General features: G+C 38.4%; 1 non-coding gene across 1 annotated transcript; it reads right to left on the minus strand.

Annotated features, from left to right (window-relative positions):
- Window positions 1-14,132: 14,132 nt before the first annotated feature.
- Window positions 14,133-14,205, minus strand: TRNAK-UUU (transfer RNA lysine (anticodon UUU)). The gene has a single exon. It is a non-coding gene; the product is annotated as a tRNA-Lys (tRNA).
- Between the last annotated feature and the right edge of the window lie 2,457 nt (window positions 14,206-16,662).

Below are 16,662 nucleotides of genomic sequence, written 5' to 3' on the forward strand. Positions count from 1 at the left end.
AAGTGAGAAGATGGGGATAAGGAAAGGGTGGGGTGTGATAGAAGGAAGGGCACATTGAGGGAAGGGGTAATCACAATGCAAGGTTATGGGGTGGGGGAGGGGAGAGATGGGGAAAAATTAGAACTCAAAATTTTGTGGAAATTAATGTCATAATCTGAAAATAAATTTTTAAAAATAAAATAAAAATAAGAATCAACCTGAACTGACAATAGAAGATGTATAGGATAATTTCACACACACACACATACACACACACACACACACACACACACACACACACACAGCGTATTTGTGTCTAATGGTAGCCATCTGGGGAAAGGGTAGAAAAGAAAAGAAGAAAAAAAAGAAATGCACGTGATAATTTTGTTACATATTGAATAGAAAGTTGTGTATAGTAGATTTGTAGTTTCATGTACAATCATCTTTTTTATTGTATTATGCTATGAAAATGCTTGTTTCAGTCTATAATATGTATTAATGTAATAAAAATAAAAGAAAAAAATCAACCTGAGCTCTGTTTGAACATAGTATTTACAAGCTCTTTCATTAACCGTCAAAGTATTCCCTTTTAGAATGAGTAATAATTCTCTTTAAGCTATCAAACTACAAAGCTCACCAAAACATCTATCTCTGAGCTATCCAGAACAACCCATCCATCCCTGGATGTTGTGCAGTTCAGTCAGAAGAAAACTCATGGAATACAGCTCAGGTTGATTCCTTACAGCAACTCACCAGGACACCAGAGCAGTTTCAAAGTCCCCTCCGCTTCTCCTTCTCCAGCCAAATGTGATGATAAGAGAAAGCAACAAGCCTTTTTGTAAAGCTTTAACCTTCCTCCAATTCTAGGTGGTGCTCAAGGACAGTATCTGTCATAGGAGCTCTTGGTCAAGGAGAGACAGGGTCCTAATCCCTCACTGACCAATCAGGAGTCAATAATCTGAAGCTTTCCATGGGCTACCTGCTTCAAACGGATAACAGCTTTGAAAGAGCATCTTTTCAGCCCCCTGCTGTGTCTTCGGGTTGGGGTTGGGGTAGGATTGGTAGTAGGGGTTCCTCCATTTCTGGTTATTATCTTGTTCTTATCTATTCTGCCTCAATGACCTTCTGTCTGTGATTCACCTTTCACTTAAAAAGTCACAACTCTTCAAATTTCTCCTTTGGAATCAATAGTCCTTTTAAAATCGTTAGGCAGTCTCTAAATGTTTATATGATTCTTTTTTTTTTTAAGTTTTTTTTTAAAAAAAAGTTTTATTTTTTTTGACATAAAACAGCACATGCAAATTAGCTCTGGTGCCCATCATATTTACAGCTCTAAAGTCTTCAATACAGTCTTCTATGTCTTTGGTGTGATTTAAATTGTTTCTTTACACTTATAATTCTCTGGTTTTTAATAAATAAAAGATCTTTCTCCAATTCTTTATAAAATTAGACTGTTCTCTCATGAGCAAGGTATCACTTCCATGTCATTCACAAATATTCACAGAGTCTTTATGTTTTACACCACCAGCCTTTTCCTCTCCAAACCTATGGGGTATCCCAACAGTGGCAGTATCTCATATCCTTTGATAATATAATTCTCTTGTTTTACAAAAAAAAAAAAGTCTGTCCTTTTCAATAACTTCACTGCTCCATTTATTTAAAAAAGGCAGAGTACCTTTATAGTACAAAAGCTTCATTAGATTTGTTCATCAAGACTACATTTTGGTTAGGATGAACAATTTTGTCCTAGAATCTTTCTCTAATTTCTGTTTCCAAGGCAATAATATAGGCAGGCAGTCCAGCTTTACTGAATTCAACATGTCTTTCTATGTCCTTGCGAGTCTCTGAAGTATAGCAACATTTCAGGCAGATTTCCAAACAAATAAGCCTGCTTGCTGTTAAAGGCTCCCAGACATTTTTGTCCTATGTCTTATACTCTGCATCTTTATACTTCATACTTCCTTCAGTGAACACAAGGGCAATGACCACTGAGCTACCTAGGATCTGCAAAACAGTTAACAGCAATGAAACAACCAAATGCTTTACAACATTTATTTTTCACTAAGTTCAACAAGTAATGAACAGTCTGGTTGGATTTTGGTGCTCCATCATCAAAAGGCCACTTCTGAATCTGGATGTCTTCTTTGTCCACAGAAGCCATGTCCTAAGTAGCTTCACATAACTTCATCCTTTTAATTTTCTCTACAAAATTTATTTAAGATTGCATTGAGTTGGATTGTATGTAATAAGGAAAAACTCATGTTTCTGTAGATAATTTCCACAGGAGCTGAGCAGTTCATTTGTCATGCAAATTGATTTTTTTAAACCTTCAATATGGTTATTAAAGGATTTAAAATTTGGAATATAGAATTAACATAAAGAAACTAGTCTTCTCTAATTCAACTTGAAATTCTTAGTGCCTTAAGTATAAATATGAGGACAATGGGAAATATAATGAACCTCCTAACAAGCAGAAATTCTTCAATCCAGTAATACTGAGGCAAAGAAAGTTAGCTCATGGAAGTTTATTCCCATCCAGGTAAGACTCTTGGAAAATGTTTTACCAACTTCAACTCAACATTTCATGTCCAAGTTAATGTGGTGGCAGCAGTGTATGGAGCTGGGGGTGGGGCCAGGGGGATGTCTTTGAAACTCACTTTATGTTAACCTTTCACCTTTTTACTTATCTAACTACCCCAGAGTAGAGACCATATCTTTACTCCTGATTCTATCTCTACAGGGCCCAGCAAAGTGTCTTATGCACATTAATTACTCAATAAGTATTTGTTGGGTCAGCTAGGTGATAACAGTGGATAGAGTACTGGGCTTGAAGTTAGGAAGACTCATTTTCCTGAGTTCAAATCTGGCCTGAAACACTTACTAGTTGTGTGACCCTGGGCAAGTAATTTAAACCCTGTTTGCCTCAGTTTCCTCATCTATAAAATGAGCTAGAGAAGGAAATGGTAAAGCCAAGAAAACCCCAAATGGGGTCACAAAAAGTCAGACATCACTGAACAACCACAAAGTATTTGCTGACTGATTGAAAGCCTTTCTATTAAATGCTAAAAGGTGAGCCTATTTTAGATTTTACTTTGGCTACCTTCTCAAATTTGCTGTTCTCAACATATGATAACAGATGTAACATTAAAGGATGATAGATGGTTACAGTTAACCAACAAACCTTTCTTTTTTTTTTAACACGGACCTTTCCCTATTAATCAAGTAAAGCACTAGAAACCCAAGTGGGAATTTTTTTTTGTCAAGAAAAATCCCATTTGGCATCAATAGACCATGTGTGGGCTGTCTGCCAAAGTACTCATTTCCTGTCTATCAGCTGGGGAATAGTTGAACAAGTTGTGTTATAACTGTAATGGAATACTATTATGCTATAAGAAATGACAAGCAGAACAATTCAAGATAAAACCTGGAAAGATTTACATGAACTGATACAAAGTGAAGTAAGCAGAATCAGGAGAGCATTGTAGACAGTAAAAGCAATATGTGAATTTCTTATCTATTATCTATTCTCAACAGTACAGTCATCCAAGACAATTCCAAAAGACTTAGGATGGAAAAATGTTACCTACCTCCAGAGAAAGAACTGATGGAATCTGAATGCAGATCGAAGCATACTATTTTTCACCTTATTTTTTTTCATTGTTTTTTGGGGGGAATTACGTTTTCTTTCACAACATGACTGATATGGAAATGTTTTGCATGATTGTACCTGTATAACCTATGTCAAATTGCTTACTATCTCAGGTAGGGGTAAGGGGAGAGAAGGAGGGAAAGAATTCAGAACTCAAAACTTGAAAAAAAAGATGTTAAAAATTGTTATAATAGGTAATTGGGAAAAAATACAAAAAGACAAGCCAATCAGACATATTAAAGACATGCAGCTTCACATATAATATTTTTATTATATATTAAAATGCCCATTTTATTTGGTGTTTAAGCTCAAAATAAAAATATTTTTTTTTAAAAATTACTCCCTTCCTTTAAACATCACTATCTCTATGAAAAACTAGGATATTTATTGAAGAATATTTTGACTTGGAATTATGAAAACAGTACAAGGTAGTTCATAGAAATAAAAAAACACTTTAGGAAACAAAAGATTTATGACTTTAATAAGGCCTTCTGAAACTCAGGATTTAGTGCCAAACTGGGTTTTAGCAAACAAGGCCAGCTCCCAAAGCAAGTTATTTAAAAGAGAGAAAATATCAAAATTTAATTCTTCAAAAAGCTCCCAGTTTTCTTGGGGAATACTTAATGATTTATAAGTGAAATCAATTTCTTCTTCTGTACCACTAATATTGTTAGATCAAACTGTTTGGCAGTGCCCAGGAAAAACAATACGAATATTTTCTTCCAGTTTTTCTGATTTTTCCAGTGAAATATCCTTTAAACTCCTTTACTTCCCAGGAAGCAGAGAATCAATTAACTAGCATTTATCAATCACTTACTCTCTGTCAGGAACTGTGCTAAGTTTTGATATACAAGGAAAAACCAAACCCAAAAAGCCAGTCCCTGCCTTACCCTGGAGTTTCCATTCTGTTGGAAGAGACAACATACAAAAGTTGGAGCATAAGACATGAGTATGGAGCAGTTAGAAAGTAACCTTTAGAAGGGGATGACAGTAGCAGATGAAGGAACAAGGAAAGGTCTTTTGGAGAAAGCAACTCTTGAGCTGAATTTTAAAGAAAGCCAAGGAGTCTAAGTGTTTGAAGTTGGTGGGGAAAGTGAGCATTCCATGCATTAGGAATAGCTGGTACAGAAGCTCGGTGATAGGATATAAACGGGGGAATGGTGCTGGAGTCAGCTCAAACCAAAGTCCAATGATAAAATTCTCAGTGGGAGCATTTACCCCTTAAAAATGCATCTCAGAAATCTGCAAATAATGTAAATCAAGGCTTGATTTATCATGTTATTGTCTAGACTTAAGAAAGGGATGGAGAAAATGTTAATAACGCAGATTAAATTTTAAAATTTTTAAATGTGCATCCTTTTTTTTTCTTAGAGAACCAATTGTTAAACATTTGTCAGAGCATTCCTGGGATAGCAAGTTGACAGAAAAAAATTGCAAATATAATCCCAAATGTAATTTTCCACTCCCTGAAATGATCCTAGTAATGTAAGAATTTCAGTTAATGCCCTTACATTCCTACTTTAAGATATTTACCCTTGATTAGGTTGAGCTGAACCCCCACCCAGAGTTTTTACCATGGAAAGGAATCTAACTTAAGCTGGATCTCAGCTTCTAATGTTCTTGCCTCCCCGCATTGTGATTCATGGCATAAAGGGCAAAACAGTCAGAGTGAAGGGGTTTTCCTGGTTGAGATTGCCAAGTGGTCTCATGACCAGGCCTTGCTATCTTAATACTTCCTCCTCCTCCTCCTCCCCTCTTCCTAAAAGGTATAAGAAACTTTTGAATGGGTGTTGTAGTTGGGAAATCCATTGTGCTTTGCACTTATGGGACATTCCCCAGGGTGGCAGATTTGCTACTCTGTTGTCTCAATTAAAGATAAAAATGCTTATTCCTCAACTTATGGCTCTGATTTATTTCAGGACTTGACAATGTCAGTCAGTATGCTGAACCATCAAGTTAATGAAGGGGAAAAGAAAAGATTAGAAAAGTAGAAAGATCAGGTTGTGAAGGGTTTTAAATGCCAAAGGACACCACCTGGACAGAGATGGAGAGAGAGAGACAGAGACAGAGACAGAGGGGGAGAGGCAGAGAGAAACAGACAAAGACAGAGAGGGGGGAAAGAGGAAGAGAAAAAGGGTAAGGAAGAGAGAGAAATGACAAAGTGAGGTTTGAAATTCCTGTGAACTATGCAGTAGTTTGGAAGTTCCCCATGGTTTTATTGGCATCAGGGAAACATGTTGTTCTCTGGAAGTGGGATAAAAATGAATTAATCCATTGGGGCTTTCATTGGAACAACAACACAGCTGAAGCAAAAATGTGGTGAATTACGGACTCTCAGAACTGGACAGGACCTTAGAGATAGTCAAACACAACCAGGGATATTCTAGTAAATGCTTAACAACCAGCCTTCCAGGAGAAAAAAAAAAAGTACCCATGACACATTTTTAAACCAAATCTGCATCACTAACATTTTCTCCATAACATTCTTAAGTCTAGACAATCAACAGAATAACAAATCAAGCCCTAATTTGTAGTGTCTGCGTATTTCTGAGATACAAATGCTCACACTGAAAATTTAACAATCTAGTTTGAGCTGGCTTCAACAGACCCTTGACCACAACCCATTCATCCCTGAAAAGTGGGCAGCACATAAGAGTGTTTTATTACTTTCCATGGTCAGGACCACTCTCATGACATAGGACAGCACCATGGAAAAAACAGTCTTTAGGATTATCCATTCATTTGTATTTCAGGTGTTCATTTCTCTTAGCAGTACCACTCAGTAAAAGCTAGCTCAAGTAATATGGAATCCAGAATGTAGAGACCTGGGTTGTCTTGTATATGCAAACATTCAGGTTCCCTCTCCCCACCATCAAGGGAGGAACATTCCAATAAAGAAAAGGCTAGAGTTTCAATAGCAGGTACTTCTGTGACTTTGAGCAAGGTCACACATTTGGGACCTTAGCATCTATAAAATGAAATAGCTTGACTAGATGATCTCTGATATCCATTCTAGCTCTCAATCTGTGTCCTTACCATGTAGCAGCACAAAGCCAGTTTGTTACTGGCATTTTCATGTCCAAGAAAGGAATTGTGACCAGGAAGGTTGTAATGTTGATAGAACAGGAAGATCTTCCCTGCCCATTAATAGGCCTAACCCATGGAGCCTGTGCTCACATGAAGCCTGGGTCACATGGAGCTCAGACTGGGAGGAACTTACCCAAGGAGGAGAGAGAGAAAGAGAGAGACCGCAAGCAGAGAGTGAGAACAGGCAGGGAGAGAGAAGCAAGTTGTGAGTGGGCAGAAGGGGGAATTTATCTAAAGGAACTTGTTATCGTGGGGAGGCTTGACAGAAAGAAGGTTTAAGATGATGGTGCTCCCTGGATTAGTGATAAATACCCTGATAAATTTTGCCTCCTGGTATACTAATGATATCCCAAATAAATATTTTGGTTTTGCCTTGGAGGATGAGAGTTTATTATATTTTGCAAATTTACCCTGGAAATACACATGCATATCCACAGCAGCTGCTATGGGCATGGCATTGGTGTTACAGAGGTAAACAGTGGCCTTGCCCTTTTAGCTTAGTTTTTGGCCTTGCTCAGACTGATCTGTATACCAGTCCTGAGAGGATCTTGGGAACAAATTAGATTTCATAGCTCAGCTTCTACACAGTCCCTATGCATTTAATTTGACTGAGCTGCCTAAAATGGTTTTTGGAAGCATGGAATCCCCATGAGGACTTAAATGAATTTCTAACCCTAAGACAGACAGATGCCTATAACAAAGGACTATGATAGAGCCCTAGACAAAGGTAGTTAAAAGAATAGGTTTAACATTAGGCTAGGAATACTTTGCTTGCCTTTTGCTCAGCAGCCTTTGGTTGAATATGATGGCTTACAGACTCAGATACTATCAAAATAGTATCAGCCCAACCTTCTCCGGCAAAGACTTTTTAGTCACTATATGAGGGTCAGGATGATGAGCAGGTATCCCAAAGAAACTGATTATAGAGAGACCATTGGGAAACAATAGGGATAACACAATGCAGAGGGACAGAAGAGGATAATACCCAGACAGGTCCACTGGGAGAAGCAAAGGCACTCACCAGAAGATATCTGCAGCTGTTGAGAGCTGCAGATACAAGGTGTCCTTCCATGTGCATTCCAAGGATATATATTCCCTGTGTGTGTCACCCCTACACAAGCACCCTCACCACAAACATTCCCCAAGTATGAACCTTTAGGCACATCTGTAAAATAAGGAACATAATAGCATCTACTTTATGGGGTTGTTGGGAGAATCAAATGAAACAGCTTATATAAAATGCTTTGCAAATCTTTAAGTGCTATAAAAATGCCAGATAATAACAAAAAAAACAACAGTAATAAACCTTGCAGACACTAGCCTATTTACTACTATCTTAACCTGAGTGCCTTTAAACTTTCTGAATGTGCTACTGTATATTCCTTTAAGTCTTTCAGTTACTAAGAATCCTAGTTGTTCTACATGATCCTAAGAGGTTCTGGGGGAAAAAGGGCTGAATTTCATCAGTGCTCCACTCTGACCCTCAGACTCACTACTTCCTTCCCAAAAACTTTCCAACAGAAGGCAAATTAGAATCTTCACACACACACACACACACACACACACACACACACACATACACACACACACAATGAACTGAGAAGAAAAGCAAGGTTACTTATTTCTAAGTCCTGAAAAGAAGTTTTTCTATTGCTTTTTTGACTGATGTATTTAAAAATTGCAAAATTCCTTTCTTATTGCATCACAGGTGAGTGAGTCCAAAGAGAAAAATTATTTTGTTACCCTACATTTTCCCATTTGGGTCTCTGTATTCCTTATTTTCATTTCTTGTAGAATTTGAATCTGTAGCATCTGTACAAAGATGAATCTTAAAAATAATAAGCAGCTAGTCTGTTTCATTCAAACAGTTGGAAGGTTTCTCTGAGTAGGCGCTATTATTAATAAATGAAAATACCTCTGGCTATTTAAGTAATGCAATGAAGTATCTAAATGTCTGAAAGAATAACTTGGGAAACTGAAACATTATACTACTACATCATTATCACATTATTTTTATGTATACACAATCTAATAACAATGTCCTTGAAGAAGCAACTATATAGCAAGCTAATGGTCCCTCTTGACAAGTGAACTTTTTCACCAATCACATCTGTCAGAGTCATGAAATTAACAATGTGAAAACAATATCAAAATGTAATGCATTGGTTTGTGAAATTGGCTGTGACTTTAAGTTTCATTGTATTCATTACATACACTAGGAGTTATTTAGAAGAATGGGACAAAAAAAAAGGAACCTGAAGGAAAGCCTGGAAAAAAGAGATAAGGGAGTGCTTTCGAGGGTTTTGTTCAGATCTCTATGACTTCTGACCTATTAATATTATAAAAGCACATAGAGTTGGATGGTAGAAGGAACTGGGGAGCCATGGGAGTGAGCAAGCAGATGGAGGGTTAGAAGATGTCACAGGGACTTTGGCAGTTTTTCTCTCATCAATAAGTATAATTCAGAGGAAGCTCACAAGTAAGATACTGAAATCAAGAAGTCTTTAATTTATATTATTGTACAATTTCTAAGTTATGCCAGTGAATCCTGCCTTTTACTCCCTGTGAGAAATGTACTTGCGAAGGAATAAGGCCTTAACTGATGAAGCCAGAAAAGCAATTTATTACACTCTTGCAAGAGTGGGTATCCTATGCATAGGGTACCCTAAGTTCTGGGCACAGTCAGCTTTTAATTCCCATTCTCAATTGTGAGGTCCCTCCCCTGTTCCCCATTGGCTGAATACAACTTTTGAACTGCCTATTCCATGTTTTTCTCCTAGATGTTTTTCCCCTAGATGTTTTTCCCCTCCCTTATCATGCATTGTGTGTGCATTCAAATTAGCTTGTTCCACCCTGAGGGGATGTTGGTTAATATTTAACATCTCATTAAGCATTTGTGGATGATCTTGGGGTCTTCCATGTCTGACCAATGGAAGCACTCTACAACACCTGCTCTAGCTGCCTAAGTGGCCATTACAACAAATTCTTATCTGCCCATTCATCCTTCTGGAGGAAGTATTCACAAGTATTGGAGGCTGTGACTCCAAGAAGCTGTAGCATGCACAGCAGTCACACCCTGGCAAAGTCATCTTGCCAGATGGGCTAAACCAGGCTGAGGGTAACCGACAGGCCTCAAACCCATGGGTGAGTTAGGGGAATGCCTGCTCCAAGTGCGTGAAGATTTCCCTTTATCCAGGTATGCTCAAAGCAGACTCCCTTATTTGGGATCAAGCAGAGATCAGTGACTAGAAAGAAAGTCTCTCCCAATAGATAGCCAAAGAAATCTAAGCAGAATAGAATGTGGGGAGGAAATGAATCCCGCTTATCTTTCTTGTTTCATTCTACACCCATCAATCACCATCACAAAAATAGATCTTCCAGACAATTGGATAACTACCTGTTTCCCAAACACCTCCTTACTTTCAGACAGCAACTAACAATATGGAAATGTCATTAATAAGTATAGTTGGGGATTCTGAATCTCTTGAGGGGTTATTAAGACAAGATCTCAGTATGACAATTGTCAACCTTGCACAGTTTGGTCTAAGAAAGACAGGACTAGGTTGTATCCATTGTTCATTTCTTTCAAAGTAGGAGGTGGGAGCCAGTTTAAAACAGGGCTCATTTTTTGGGGGGGGGAGGGTGTCAGGCTGCACAATTTATATACCCTTCCAACAGGGGCTGATGTCACCCCATCACCTCCGGACAGAGAAAATATCTCTATGCCAGACCATTCCCAGCCATACCAAACCACTTTGGTTAGTTAGCCACCTTGGGTTATCTAGACAAAAGAATCTGTGTCCACTCAAGCCTGAGCAGAACACAATGGGGCTTTCCTACCTTTGATTAAATTACTGGAGAGCTAGGGTGGGTCAAGGCAGAGGTCGAGTCAAGGCAATCTCATTATCAGTTCAAAGTCAGGACTTTGGAAGAAGGGGGCTGGGGAAAGCTCTGAATCTCATTTTTCAGTTTCCTGTCAGCACCTTTTATCAGTTCTCTAGGTGTTCAGGAGTAATTGAGAATCAAAGTCAAGAGAGACCTAGAGTTTTCACAAGAGAGTACAAGTTAGAGCATTTCCAGTGTTACTGAGGTTTTGTGTCTGTCCTTCATTTTTGAAGAGGACCATGGCATCAGGGAAATGAAGACAAGAATTGCAATTGACTTTGATTTGAGTGAGGGAGCGCTGTGCAGGGTCACCAGCCTCATTTTCTGCTCCAGAGCCATCTGAGTTCTGTGGCCAGATGGATGACTGGAGATGGCCCAGGATGCAATGGGAGACCCTGGCTCATTTTAGGCTAAGGCCTTTTCAGGTTCTCATTTTGAGTGAGGTAGTGCCCATTCAGAGAATAGGCCTCTTTAAAAAGTGAATCAAGGGATGGCCCCTTTAATTTAAAAAAAAAAAAATCAAACTGGGAGGGGAAGACCCTCAGGGATTGCTGATCAAAAGAGAAACAATTATTATTGACATTGATTTTGAGCCTGGAAGACTCAAAATATAGCCATTAAGTGGTGCTTGGGCAGGACCTATTGTAGTCCAAACTGTTTGCTCCAGAGGTCCAAGCTTAAGGTCTAAACAAGATGTGAGTGGATCAAAAGACAATGAAATTCTAAAGGGGCAGCCAGTTGGTACAAGGAGTAGGAAGCTGGACCTTTAGGTCAGGAAAATATGAATTCAAATATGGACTCAGACAATGCTAGCTCTGTGATCTTTGGCAAGTCACTTACTGTCTGCCTGCCTCAGTTTTCTCATTGTAAAATGAAGATAATAATAGCACCTGCCTTACCAGGCTTATTGTGAGGATCAAATGAGGTAATAGGTATAAAGTGCTTTGCAAACATTAAAGCACTGTATCAGTACTAGTTAGTATTGTGGTTGTTAATAATAATGAGAATTTAGATTTAGCCTTCTTGCGTATTCTTCTGATAACATGATACAGCATAGTATCAATTACCAGTACAATGCATAAAGCGACTCCAGTGTATTTATCAGGAAGCCACAACGTGCTGAGCTTCATTTTTAACAAGCCACCCACACCTGCTGACAATTGTCATTTAGTGTTTAGTGTTATTGGAAAATTTTTTAACAAATAATTTTACATTCCATGATGAATTTCAGACACTCAGAGATTACGCTGACAGAAACATGAAGGAAAACTGCCTCCCTTACACTTCTATAGTAAAGTGGTTTGATGTTTATGCCACATCATTACATAATTTTCCTTGTGCTAGCTCACTCCCCCCCTTTTATTATATTTGAAGTAAAAAAACCCAAAATACCTTAGCTGATGAATAACTTATAAATTACAAAAATGACCTTTACGCTGAAAAACTCTTATACTGAGACCTAATTGATTTGGAAGAGGGAGTGGGTATAAGTCATTGGAAGCATCTGTACATTATTTGAAACAATTTATTTTTAAAATTGCTTTAATATCCAGTTGGTGATTCGGAACTTAGGACTCAACTGAATTTTTCTCTCCTTTGCCCAAACCCTATGGAAATTGTTTTTATGACTAAGTCTGATGTCATTATAATATTCTTAGGACACAATCTTAATCTGGTGACTCATAAAATGCAAGGGAAGAATTTCAAAGATTAACATGAGTGGTATTTGAAATATTTCAATACTGAGAATCTCTTACTAAAAATAAGGGCAAATGAATAACTTCACTGACTGATAAAATCCTTAGATCAAAACTACTATGGCAGAGCACAGAACAAAATAGCATAATTTAACAAATCATCATGATTACTCATAATAACCTTAGCATTTGCCAACCAATTTTTCTTGTCAAAATACATTGTTTCTTATGGGGTTCGCACCCTCAATTTGTAAAATTACTTTCCATAAATATTCTGATGCTGGCTAGGAAACACATTCCCGAACGTGTTTCTGTAGGAATAATGATAGGGAAGGAAACTGGATTTGGAGGTAGGAGAGAACTGAGTTCAAATCCTACCTCTAACATTTAACAGATCTGTGACAATGGAAAAATCCTATCTGTTGTCAAATCTTCAGTTTTCTTATGTGTAGAATGGGGATAATCTCTGAAATACTAAATTCATGGGATGATTGTGAAGATCAAAAGAGACATGTAGGCAAATTACTTTGCAAACCTCAAAAGGTAAATGTCATCTTACTGTATCAGCTGGCTGGGCATCAGAAAGTCTTATAGCTGAGAGAAATTTCCTCCACCCCGTATCTTCCACCCAAGCAATGTAATTCATAACTGAATAGGAATCTCTGTCCCCAACAGGTTGTCATAGGATCATAAATTTAGAATTAGAAGGAATCTTAACATCATATAGCTCAACCTCCCCCTACCCTGTTTTACAGATGAGGAAACTGAGACCTAGAAAGAGGAAATGACATCCCTAAGGTCACACTAGTCATTCAAACATTTATTAAGCGCCTCGTATTATCAGGCATTATATTGAGTGCTGGTGGTAAAAACAAGGGTAAAAGATAATCTCTGCTCTCAAGAATCTCACATTATAACAGGGAAGAGAATACATAAACAATTATATGTAGTCAAACTACATATAGGAAAAAATTTGTCATGATTAACAGAGGAAAAGCACTAAAATTACAGGGGTTTGGGAAAAGTTCCCATTTAGCTAGGACTTAGCCAAGGAAGTCAAGAGGCACAGATGAGGGGAATGTCCCAGGAATGGGGGACAGCAAGGTGAAAATGCTGTTGGGAGATAAGGCATCTTACTTGAGGAACAGCAGGGAAGTCAGAGGTAGTGGATCACAAAGTCTGTGAGGGCAAGAAATAGGAACACTGGAAAAATTGATAGGGGCTGAGTTATAAAGGGCTTCGAGTGTTAAAGAATTTTATACTTGATCTTGGGAGGTAATAGGGAAGGGCAGTACGTGGGGAGTGGGACGAGGAGGAGGGTGACATGGTTGGACCAATGCTTTAGGATATCTGAGTGGAGAATGAACTGTAATGGAGAAACTTGTGGCAAGGAGACCAACTAACAGGCTAGTTCAGTATTCCAGGTGTCAGGTGTGAGGTGATGATGGTGCCAGTGTTCAAGGAGAAGGGAAGATGTATGCGTGAGAATTTGTGGAAATAAAATGGATAGTCCCTAGCAAAAGACTGGATTTGAATGGTGAGAGATGAGGCATCAAGTATAACATGTAGGTTGTGAGCTTTATTTTCTTTAATGGATTTTCTCTTTTGAACCTTTCTGAAAGATTTTTGCTAGGGCTCCACAATCACTAGGCACTTCAGAAGATTGTCTTCATTAGGCATGATTAGTCTGATTTCCTTCAAATTACATTTGTTTTCTCTTTTAAGTTCTATTCATTCTTCCTATCGTTTTCAGGATCATTTCTGCAATGATCTGCTTGTGCACTGGACTTTTAGTATGCTTTTTAAATTTATTTTATTTATGGGCACAGTGGGTTCGCCTGAGCAGGGACATGAACCCTGGACACTCAGATTAAAAGTCTGATGCTCTACCGACTGAGCTACCTGGGTCCACTTAGTATGGTATTGTATTTACTTTTTGGTACTGGCCATTTTCTTGTATGCCTCATCACTGTTGCTCTTTGACCCCTCCCCTTTGGCTGGTACACAGACTCCTGAGGTTGGGCTGCTTTTGGTCTCAGTCTCACTGAAGAGAGGACCAGTCCCACTGGTTTTCCATTACCCTTTCCTTTAGGCTTTTTGCTATCCTCCTCAGCATGGAGTGAAGGATGTCAAACATATTGGCAAGCTTTGCCCATCCAGTTCCTCTTTTTCCTTTCCCTACCTTCAGTGGGTTGGGTAGAATCAGCACCTTCCATTTCTTGTGGAGTGGAAGAAGGGAGATGAGCAATCAGTCGGTCAGCCACTACAATGGAGTGAAGGAGAGAGAGTTGTGTTGCTTCCATGTTCTTTAGCATGTTTTCTTCCATGTTGTCAGATGCCTTCAAGGGAGAAGAAAATGGCATCCACATGGATGGTAGTCTATTATTTTGAAAAAACCATAAGCCAAGACTAAAGTGGAGGAAGAGTTGGTGGAAAACTTTTTGTTTGCAGATTGTGCACTCAATGCAGCCTCTGAAGCCTAGATGCAACAGAGTATGGATTAATTCTCTGTCACCGTGCTAATTTTGGCCTGACAATCAACACCAAGAAAACATTAGTCCTCTACCAGCCAGCACTGCACCATCATCTGTACGTGGAATCATTGGTCCCAGTAAATGGAGCAATTCTGAACGCTGTGGATAAGTTAAAATTTATCTTGGCAGTACTCTCCAAGGCATAGATGATGAGGTTGATGCACATACTGCCAGTTAGCTCAGTATTTGGAAACCTCCAAAAGAAATTGAGGGAGAAAAAGCGTATCTGGTTGCATACCAAACTGAGGGTCTATACTGTTGCATACCTGTGAGGCCTGGACAGTCTTATCAGTGCCATGCCAGAAAACTGAACTACCTCCCTTTGAATTGTTTCAGGAAGATGCTAAAGATTACTTGGCAAGATAAAGTAAAACAGACTGAGGTTTTCTTTACAGGTGACTGCCAAGCATTTAAACTCTACTGCAAAGAGCAACTCCAATGGGCTGCTCACGTAGTTCAAATGACAAACACACACTTACCCAAAAGACTCTTTTACGGAGAACTTGCACAGTGTAACTGGTCACATCATGGTCAGAAGAAGCAGTGTAAGGACACTCTCAAGGTATTTCTGAAAAACTCATCACCAATGAGGCAGAGGAAATACTGTTACAGGACCATCTAAGCATGGCATGCTCATATCAAAGACGGCTCTGTACTCCATGAATAAAGTAGGATCATAGAAGCAAGCACAAAGGAAACATGAGCTGAGCAAATCCAGTCACTTCCACTCTAAATGTTCTAATGGACCACCACTTGTACCCGATTTGTGGTAGTCCCTTCCAAACTATATTGGTCTGCTCATCCACAGTCAAACACACCCTACACCTGGATTTCAACATCATGATGTCTGGTTCAAAACCCTGTATGCTTTCTTGGATTCACCACAGAAGGTGAACTTAAGTGTTTTAAACTTTGTACAGGAAGTTCTATTATCCTGTGACATAAGCTACCGTTATTTACATTTGGTTCTCTAGTGCATATTTTTGTTTTTTTTTTTAAATAATTACTATTTCAGGTTTCCAGTTGAATAAACTTACACAAAATATCTGTTCTACCACCTTTCTAGACTCAGGTCTACATTCTCCCTTTCCTGTTGCCTATGTGCGAATGGCTGTTTTTATGCATTTTTGGGGTAGAAGTCATCCAATTTTTCACTGGATTTCTTGATAAGTATTTGGCATGCTGTGAATTTCAGGTTTGTGCTGAGTAGCTCTGTGGGAACTAGGCTGTCTATCTCCATTCATGTAGCTATCACAGCTGGAAGTCTGAAGTCTCCAAGGTGGTAGTTGGGGCAGAAGAAAAGGCTGTATGTAAACAATGCTGTACTAAACTCCTTTTGAAAATAATGAAATTTGGCTAGTTCAAATTGGGAAGGTCTGATCTGCCTTTCTAATAAAAAAACGATCTTTAATATAAAATGCTAGAAGCTACTAATATCTTTAAGGCTTATGTCACATTTCACTAATTCAACATATTACAATAATTCTCTTAATAAATTTTATGGAAAAAAAATGACCTCTATTGGTAAATAACCACTATCAAGACATTAACGGATATTCAAAGGAAGAAAGAGGGAGATTATTGAATGATGGTGGCAGAGTGAGAGTCTGAAAGTGGCAAAGAGAAGCAAGTAATATGTTTACTCAACCTTACAGCTCAGTGTGTAGGAAGGGAATGAAAGGGGTACATCTGGATCCAGTATTTTGGGAGGTTAAAGGTGACTTACAATTTTTTGAAGGGTTACCTATATTTTTTAAAGTCACAAATTCACACAATTATAACTAGATTTAAAGACAAATAATGGTTTCAACAAAGAAAAGAGGATGCTAGA

This window comes from Notamacropus eugenii, chromosome 2 (genome assembly GCF_028372415.1).
Source record: "Notamacropus eugenii isolate mMacEug1 chromosome 2, mMacEug1.pri_v2, whole genome shotgun sequence".
In the NCBI taxonomy this organism is placed as follows: domain Eukaryota; kingdom Metazoa; phylum Chordata; class Mammalia; order Diprotodontia; family Macropodidae; genus Notamacropus; species Notamacropus eugenii.